Below are 7,962 nucleotides of genomic sequence, written 5' to 3' on the forward strand. Positions count from 1 at the left end.
GAGAACACAAACTGCAGCCCAGGCTACTATACCCAGCCAAACTCTCAATTATCATAGAGGGAGAAACCAAAGTATTCCACGACAAAACCAAATTCACGCATTATCTCTCCACGAATCCAGCCCTTCAAAGGATAATAACAGAAAAAAACCAATACAAGAACGGGAACAACGCCCTAGAAAAAACAAGAAGGTAATCCCTCAACAAACCTAAAAGAAGACAGCCACAAGAACAGAATGCCACCTTTAACAACAAGAATAACAGGAAGCAACAATTACTTTTCCTTAATATCTCTTAACATCAATGGTCTCAACTCGCCAATAAAAAGACATAGACTAACAAACTGGCTACACAAACAAGACCCAACATTTTGCTGCTTACAGGAAACTCATCTCAGAGAAAAAGATAGACACTACCTCAGAAGGAAAGGCTGGAAAACAATTTTCCAAGCAAATGGTATGAAGAAACAAGCAGGAGTAGCCATCCTAATATCTGATAAGATTGACTTCCAACCCAAAGTCATCAAAAAAGACAAGGAGGGACACTTCATTCTCATCAAAGGTAAAATCCTCCAAGAGGAACTCTCAATTCTGAATATCTATGCTCCAAATACAAGAGCAGCCACATTCACTAAAGAAACTTTAGTAAAGCTCAAAGCACACATTGCGCCTCACACAATAATAGTGGGAGACTTCAACACACCACTTTCACCAATGGACAGATCATGGAAACAGAAACTAAACAGGGACACACTGAAACTAACAGAAGTGATGAAACAAATGGATCTGACAGATATCTACAGAACATTTTACCCTAAAACAAAAGGATATACCTTCTTCTCAGCACCTCATGGTACCTTCTCCAAAATTGACCACATAATAGGTCACAAATCAGGCCTCAACAGATTCAAAAATATTGAAATTGTCCCATGTATCCTATCAGATCACCATGCACTAAGGCTGATCTTCAATAACAAAATAAATAACAGAAAGCCAACATTCACATGGAAACTGAACAACACTCTTCTCAATGATACCTTGGTCAAGGAAGGAATAAAGAAAGAAATTAAAGACTTTTTAGAGTTTAATGAAAATGAAGCCACAACGTACCCAAACCTTTGGGACACAATGAAAGCATTTCTAAGAGGGAAACTCATAGCTATGAGTGCCTTCAAGAAAAAACGGGAGAGAGCACATACTAGCAGCTTGACAACACATCTAAAAGCTCTAGAAAAAAAGGAAGCAAATTCACCCAAGAGGAGTAGACGGCAGGAAATAATCAAACTCAGGGGTGAAATCAACCAAGTGGAAACAAGAAGAACTATTCAAAGAATTAACCAAACGAGGAGTTGGTTCTTTGAGAAAATCAACAAGATAGATAAACCCTTAGCTAGACTCACTAAAGGGCACAGGGACAAAATCCTAATTAACAAAATCAGAAATGAAAAGGGAGACATAACAACAGATCCTGAAGAAATCCAAAACACCATCAGATCCTTCTACAAAAGGCTATACTCAACAAAACTGGAAAACCTGGACGAAATGGACAAATTTCTGGACAGATACCAGGTACCAAAGTTGAATCAGGATCAAGTTGACCTTCTAAACAGTCCCATATCCCCTAAAGAAATAGAAGCAGTTATTAATAGTCTCCCAGCCAAAAAAAGCCCAGGACCAGACGGGTTTAGTGCAGAGTTCTATCAGACCTTCAAAGAAGATCTAACTCCAGTTCTGCACAAACTTTTTCACAAGATAGAAGTAGAAGGTATTCTACCCAACTCATTTTATGAAGCCACTATTACTCTGATACCTAAACCACAGAAAGATCCAACAAAGATAGAGAACTTCAGACCAATTTCTCTTATGAACATCGATGCAAAAATCCTTAATAAAATTCTCGCTAACCGAATCCAAGAACACATTAAAGCAATCATCCATCCTGACCAAGTAGGTTTTATTCCAGGGATGCAGGGATGGTTTAATATACGAAAATCCATCAATGTAATCCATTATATAAACAAACTCAAAGACAAAAACCACATGATCATCTCGTTAGATGCAGAAAAAGCATTTGACAAGATCCAACACCCATTCATGATAAAAGTTCTGGAAAGATCAGGAATTCAAGGCCAATACCTAAACATGATAAAAGCAATCTACAGCAAACCAGTAGCCAACATCAAAGTAAATGGAGAGAAGCTGGAAGCAATCCCACTAAAATCAGGGACTAGACAAGGCTGCCCACTTTCTCCCTACCTTTTCAACATAGTACTTGAAGTATTAGCCAGAGCAATTCGACAACAAAAGGAGATCAAGGGGATACAAATTGGAAAAGAGGAAGTCAAAATATCACTTTTTGCAGATGATATGATAGTATATATAAGTGACCCTAAAAATTCCAACAGAGAACTCCTAAACCTGATAAACAGCTTCGGTGAAGTAGCTGGATATAAAATTAACTCAAACAAGTCAATGGCCTTTCTCTACACAAAGAATAAACAGGCTGAGAAAGAAATTAGGGAAACAACACCCTTCTCAATAGCCACAAATAATATAAAATATCTCGGCGTGACTCTAACGAAGGAAGTGAAAGATCTGTATGATAAAAACTTCAAGTCCCTGAAGAAAGAAATTAAAGAAGATCTCAGAAGATGGAAAGATCTCCCATGCTCATGGATTGGCAGGACCAACATTGTAAAAATGGCTATCTTGCCAAAAGCAATCTACAGATTCAATGCAATCCCCATTAAAATTCCAACTCAATTCTTCAACGAATTAGAAGGAGCAATTTGCAAATTCATCTGGAATAACAAAAAACCGAGGATAGCAAAAACTCTTCTCAAGGATAAAAGAACCTCTGGTGGAATCACCATGCCTGACCTAAAGCTTTACTACAGAGCAATTGTGATAAAAACTGCATGGTACTGGTATAGAGACAGACAAGTGGACCAATGGAATAGAATTGAAGACCCAGAAATGAACCCACACACCTATGGTCACTTGATCTTCGACAAGGGAGCCAAAACCATCCAGTGGAAGAAAGACAGCATTTTCAACAATTGGTGCTGGCACAACTGGTTGTTATCATGTAGAAGAATGCGAATTGATCCATACTTATCTCCGTGTACTAAGGTCAAATCTAAGTGGATCAAGGAACTTCACATAAAACCAGAGACACTGAAACTTATAGAGGAGAAAGTGGGGAAAAGCCTTGAAGATATGGGCACAGGGGAAAAATTCCTGAACAGAACAGCAATGGCTTGTGCTGTAAGATCGAGAATTGACAAATGGGACCTAATGAAACTCCAAAGTTTCTGCAAGGCAAAAGACACTGTCTATAAGACAAAAAGACCACCAACAGACTGGGAAAGGATCTTTACCTATCCTAAATCAGATAGGGGACTAATATCCAACATATATAAAGAACTCAAGAAGGTGGACCTCAGAAAATCAAATAACCCCCTTAAAAAATGGGGCTCAGAACTGAACAAAGAATTCTCACCTGAGGAATACCGAATGGCAGAGAAGCACCTGAAAAAATGTTCAACATCCTTAATCATCAGGGAAATGCAAATCAAAACAACCCTGAGATTCCACCTCACACCAGTGAGAATGGCTAAGATCAAAAATTCAGGTGACAGCAGATGCTGGCGAGGATGTGGAGAAAGAGGAACACTCCTCCATTGTTGGTGGGATTGCAGGCTTGTACAACCACTCTGGAAATCCGTCTGGCGGTTCCTCAGAAAATTGGACATAGTACTACCGGAGGATCCAGCAATACCTCTCCTGGGCATATATCCAGAAGAAGCCCCAACTGGTAAGAAGGACACATGCTCCACTATGTTCATAGCAGCCTTATTTATAATAGCCAGAAACTGGAAAGAACCCAGATGCCCCTCAACAGAGGAATGGATACAGAAAATGTGGTACATCTACACAATGGAGTACTACTCAGCTATTAAAAAGAATGAATTTATGAAATTCCTAGCCAAATGGATGGACCTGGAGAGCATCATCCTGAGTGAGGTAACACAATCACAAAGGAACTCACACAATATGTACTCACTGATAAGTGGATACTAGCCCAAAACCTAGGATACCCACGATATAAGATACAATTTCCTAAACACATGAAACTCAAGAAAAATGAAGACTGAAGTGTGGACACTATGCCCCTCCTTAGAAGTGGGAACAAAACACCCATGGAAGGAGTTACAGAAACAAAGTATGGAGCTGAGATGAAAGGATGGACCAAGTAGAGACTGCCATATCCAGGGATCCACCCCATAATCAGCTTCCAAATGCTGACACCATTGCATACACTAGCAAGATTTTACTGAAAGGACCCAGATGTAGCTGTCTCTTGTGAGACTAGGCCGGGGCCTAGCAAACACAGAAGTGGATGCTCACAGTCAGCTAATGGATGGATCACAGGGCTCCCAATGGAGGAGCTAGAGAAAGTACCCAAGGAGCTAAAGGGATCTGCAACCCTATAGGTGGAACAACATTATGAACTAACCAGTACCCCTGAGCTCTTGACTCTAGCTGCATATGTATCAAAAGATGGCCTAGTCGGCCATCACTGGAAAGAGAGGCCCATTGGACACGCAGACTTTGTGTGCCCCGGTACAGGGGAAAGCCAGGGCCAAAGGGGGGGAGTGGGTGGGTAGGGGAGTGGGGGTGGGTGGGTAAGGGGGACTTTTGGTATAGCATTGGAAATGTAAATGAGCTAAATACCTAATAAAAAATGGAAAAAAAAAAAAAAAAAAAGAACTTGGTCTTGCAGTGTTCTGAGCCCATAATTTTCCTTTCTATACACGACACCATTTACTCCCTGCTGCCAGCTTTTCCCATGATGCCCCTAAACATCTCCCTCTTAACTTGTTACCTTCCTTTGCTGTTTGTTTGTTTAGATCCATTGGATTTAATTAATGTTGCCCATATGTCCATTAGCTGGGATTTAGGGGACCTACAGTTGGCCATACTTCCAAAGAAAAGGGACTTTTTCACTTCCGGCAGCCAGCATCAGCTTGCCTTAGCTCTTCAGCTATGGGTGGGACCTTGGGCAACATTCTCAGGATCAGGTTCAGTTTGAACCCGGAGTGCAGAAATAGACATGCTTTGGCTTGGAATTGGTGCTGACAATAGTCCCTTTGTCATGTGTACTTTCCCCATGGAGACACGGAATGGTCATCTATTCCCCCTATGCTGGATTTGCTTCCACAAGGCAGAAAAGCAGAGAGATACAAGTTAAGGAAAGAGTTTCTGTGAGAACAGACAGTAGATCCGCATGCCTTTAAGCCCAGTACTCAGAAGAAAGAGGGAAGCAGAACTTGGAGTTCAAGGTCAGCCTGGTCTATATAGTGAGCTCCAGTACAGCCAGGGTATCATAGAGAAACTCTATCTCAAAGAACCAAAAATAAAAATATAAATTAAAATAAAACAAAAATAAAATGAAAGAAGAAATAGCTCATGAGAGCGTCTTGACCACTAATTCATGTACCTGTAAGAAGAAGAGCCAATACAGTTGAAATTCGGTTGCTGCTGTTAAAACATGCAATGAAAACTCTTAACTGCTACAAAACGTCAACACAAAACAATGTACTTCCACACAATTAAGGCAGACAATTCAGTACAGGTCTCCAGTGTGGTTGAAAGGGACATGTTTGGCTTGGTCATGTGTTCATAAAAGAATACAAGTTGACAGGAATAAGCCACTGGGCAGTGGAAGACTCTGAGATGAGTAAGACAGTTCCTCTTTTGCAGATGAGGTTTACTGAGGAGAATGTCAAACATTTATCAGTTCTTCGTTTATTCTACTCTTTGACTTCATTATGTCCCCAAAGCAACCCAGGGTAGAAGCTAAAATCACTGTCATGGAAAGTAATCACTGAGAAATATGGATTAAGGTAACTGTGGTCCAATCTCTAGGACAGAACTAGGGTTCTATAAAGCAGCAACTCTGGACCCCAAACACCGCACAGTACAGCACTGTCTGGTTCTCAGGTTAGAGTAGAGTTCAATGCAGAAGGGCAGGCCTCCTAATGGGCTCCTCCAGCAAAGTACTCAGGAGATCATGAGAAGGGAAGACTCCATCCCCCAAATGGCACTGAAGTTTTAAAAGACATTGTACATTTCCTGTTGGTTGGTTGGTTGGTTGGTTTTCTCCTATTCTTGCTTGTTTTTACTTTTTATTTTTGGATGGATGCTTGTTACCTAATGAGAGAGAGGGGGGATGGTGGAGGAGAGAAGGTGGTGAGGATCTGTGAAGAGTTGGGTGAGGGGAAACCATAATCAGAATATATTGTAGGGGAAAACAGCTATTTTTTTTCAATAAAAATTATTTTTGTGTGTGTGTGCATATTGTCTGCATGGAGGAAAGAATGAATTGTGGTTTCTCTGGAAGAATAACAGTACATGATCTTAACCACTGAAGCAAATCTCCAGCCCCTTAGGTGGCATTCGATGTAATGTGTGAAGATAAAGTGGGAGTATCCTCAAGTACAGACAGCAGAATCCAAGCAGCAGCCACCATCACAGATGGAGGAGGAAAACATGATCTGGTAGATGAAGGAAGGTGGTTCTTGGGGAGGCTGGGTTGAGTGTTTGATAGACCAGATATGGAATCTTTGTGCTCTTAGATGGTGGGATTGCCCCTCAAGCCCAGTGTCTTTATAGTGGAATGGCTTTAAACCTCACTGGCTACAAGAACAAAAGGCTGATGGACATATTTTAGTGAGTGAAAGCAGTTTCTTTTGGCTTTTGAAAACACATCTCTTAGAATATCTTCGCTCTTTAAGGTTATGGACGTGCAATTAAAATAAATTACACTTGCCCTGTGGAGTTTTTTTCAATCTACCTCTTCTCTCTTAGATCAGCTAAACTGCACTCCTTGTTAATTTCTGGAAGGGTTTATTTCGTATTTCTGTATGGAGAGTTGAGAGTTGAATTGCTGAGAATGGAGAGCTGAAACTGGATGGCTAGATTGAGCCTGGGGGCACAGTAACTACAAATCCAGCTTTTATTCATTTATTTATTTATCAGACACTCCTACTGGGTCCTAGGTATAGAACAAATGCAAAGGAAAAGTGAAACAGTTGCACGCCCTCTCCCACTTTGTGCCTTTTAGCAACAGGAGAGAGAAAATGAAGAAAGGGCAGAAAGACCCCCCCCAAAAAACATAAATACAATGAAAAGAATGAAGACGATAGGGTTATCTTAAGTGAGGCGGCAAGGGAGAGCCACTCTGACAGCATTTGAATTGAGCCACAAAGATTACTGTGAGTGGAATATACAACAAGAGCAAATATCAGATAAAACAGAGTGACTGAAGCTGAGGAAAAATAAAACCAGTGTGGTCAGAGTGTAGCGAGGAGCCTAGCAGAGCTGACTCAGTGAGACAGAGACTGGATTACAGGAGGCTTTGCCTGTCCCGGAAGGGTATGAGTGCTTTATTCTGATGCACTTAAGCTTATTGGCACTTAAAGGTTTGGCCTTAACATCTGGTTGGAATGAAAAATGAAATGGAGGAGCAGAATAATAACACTAATATTAACATACTCAACCAGAATACACCTTAGCTTACAATCACAATGCATCCCTTCTTTGTCTCTGAGTGTTTAGTTCCAGTAGAATTTTATCTAAATCCCTTTTGTGACGAGAGACTCAGAAGCCCCGAAATGCTCGTTTTTAGCTCTGGTAGTGTTACCGGAAAAGAGTTGTATTACCTTTGTCCAGAGTTGTATTAACTTTGCAAGCATGTGCACATAAACGGTAGATGCATATTATTAGAATGTGCATACAGAAGTAGTAAGCTAGATGTAGTGAGTTGTAGAAAGAGAACAGCAATCTCTCCTGCTAAGAGCATGCATGCCACATGCTGTCAGGTTGGGATAACATGACTCAGGGTTCTATGTAGAACTGGTGACAGGACACAGCATCCTCAGATTGGTCCTTTGCCTCCTC

Source organism: Mus musculus, chromosome 10, assembly GCF_000001635.26.
Source record: "Mus musculus strain C57BL/6J chromosome 10, GRCm38.p6 C57BL/6J".
In the NCBI taxonomy this organism is placed as follows: Eukaryota; Metazoa; Chordata; class Mammalia; order Rodentia; family Muridae; genus Mus; species Mus musculus.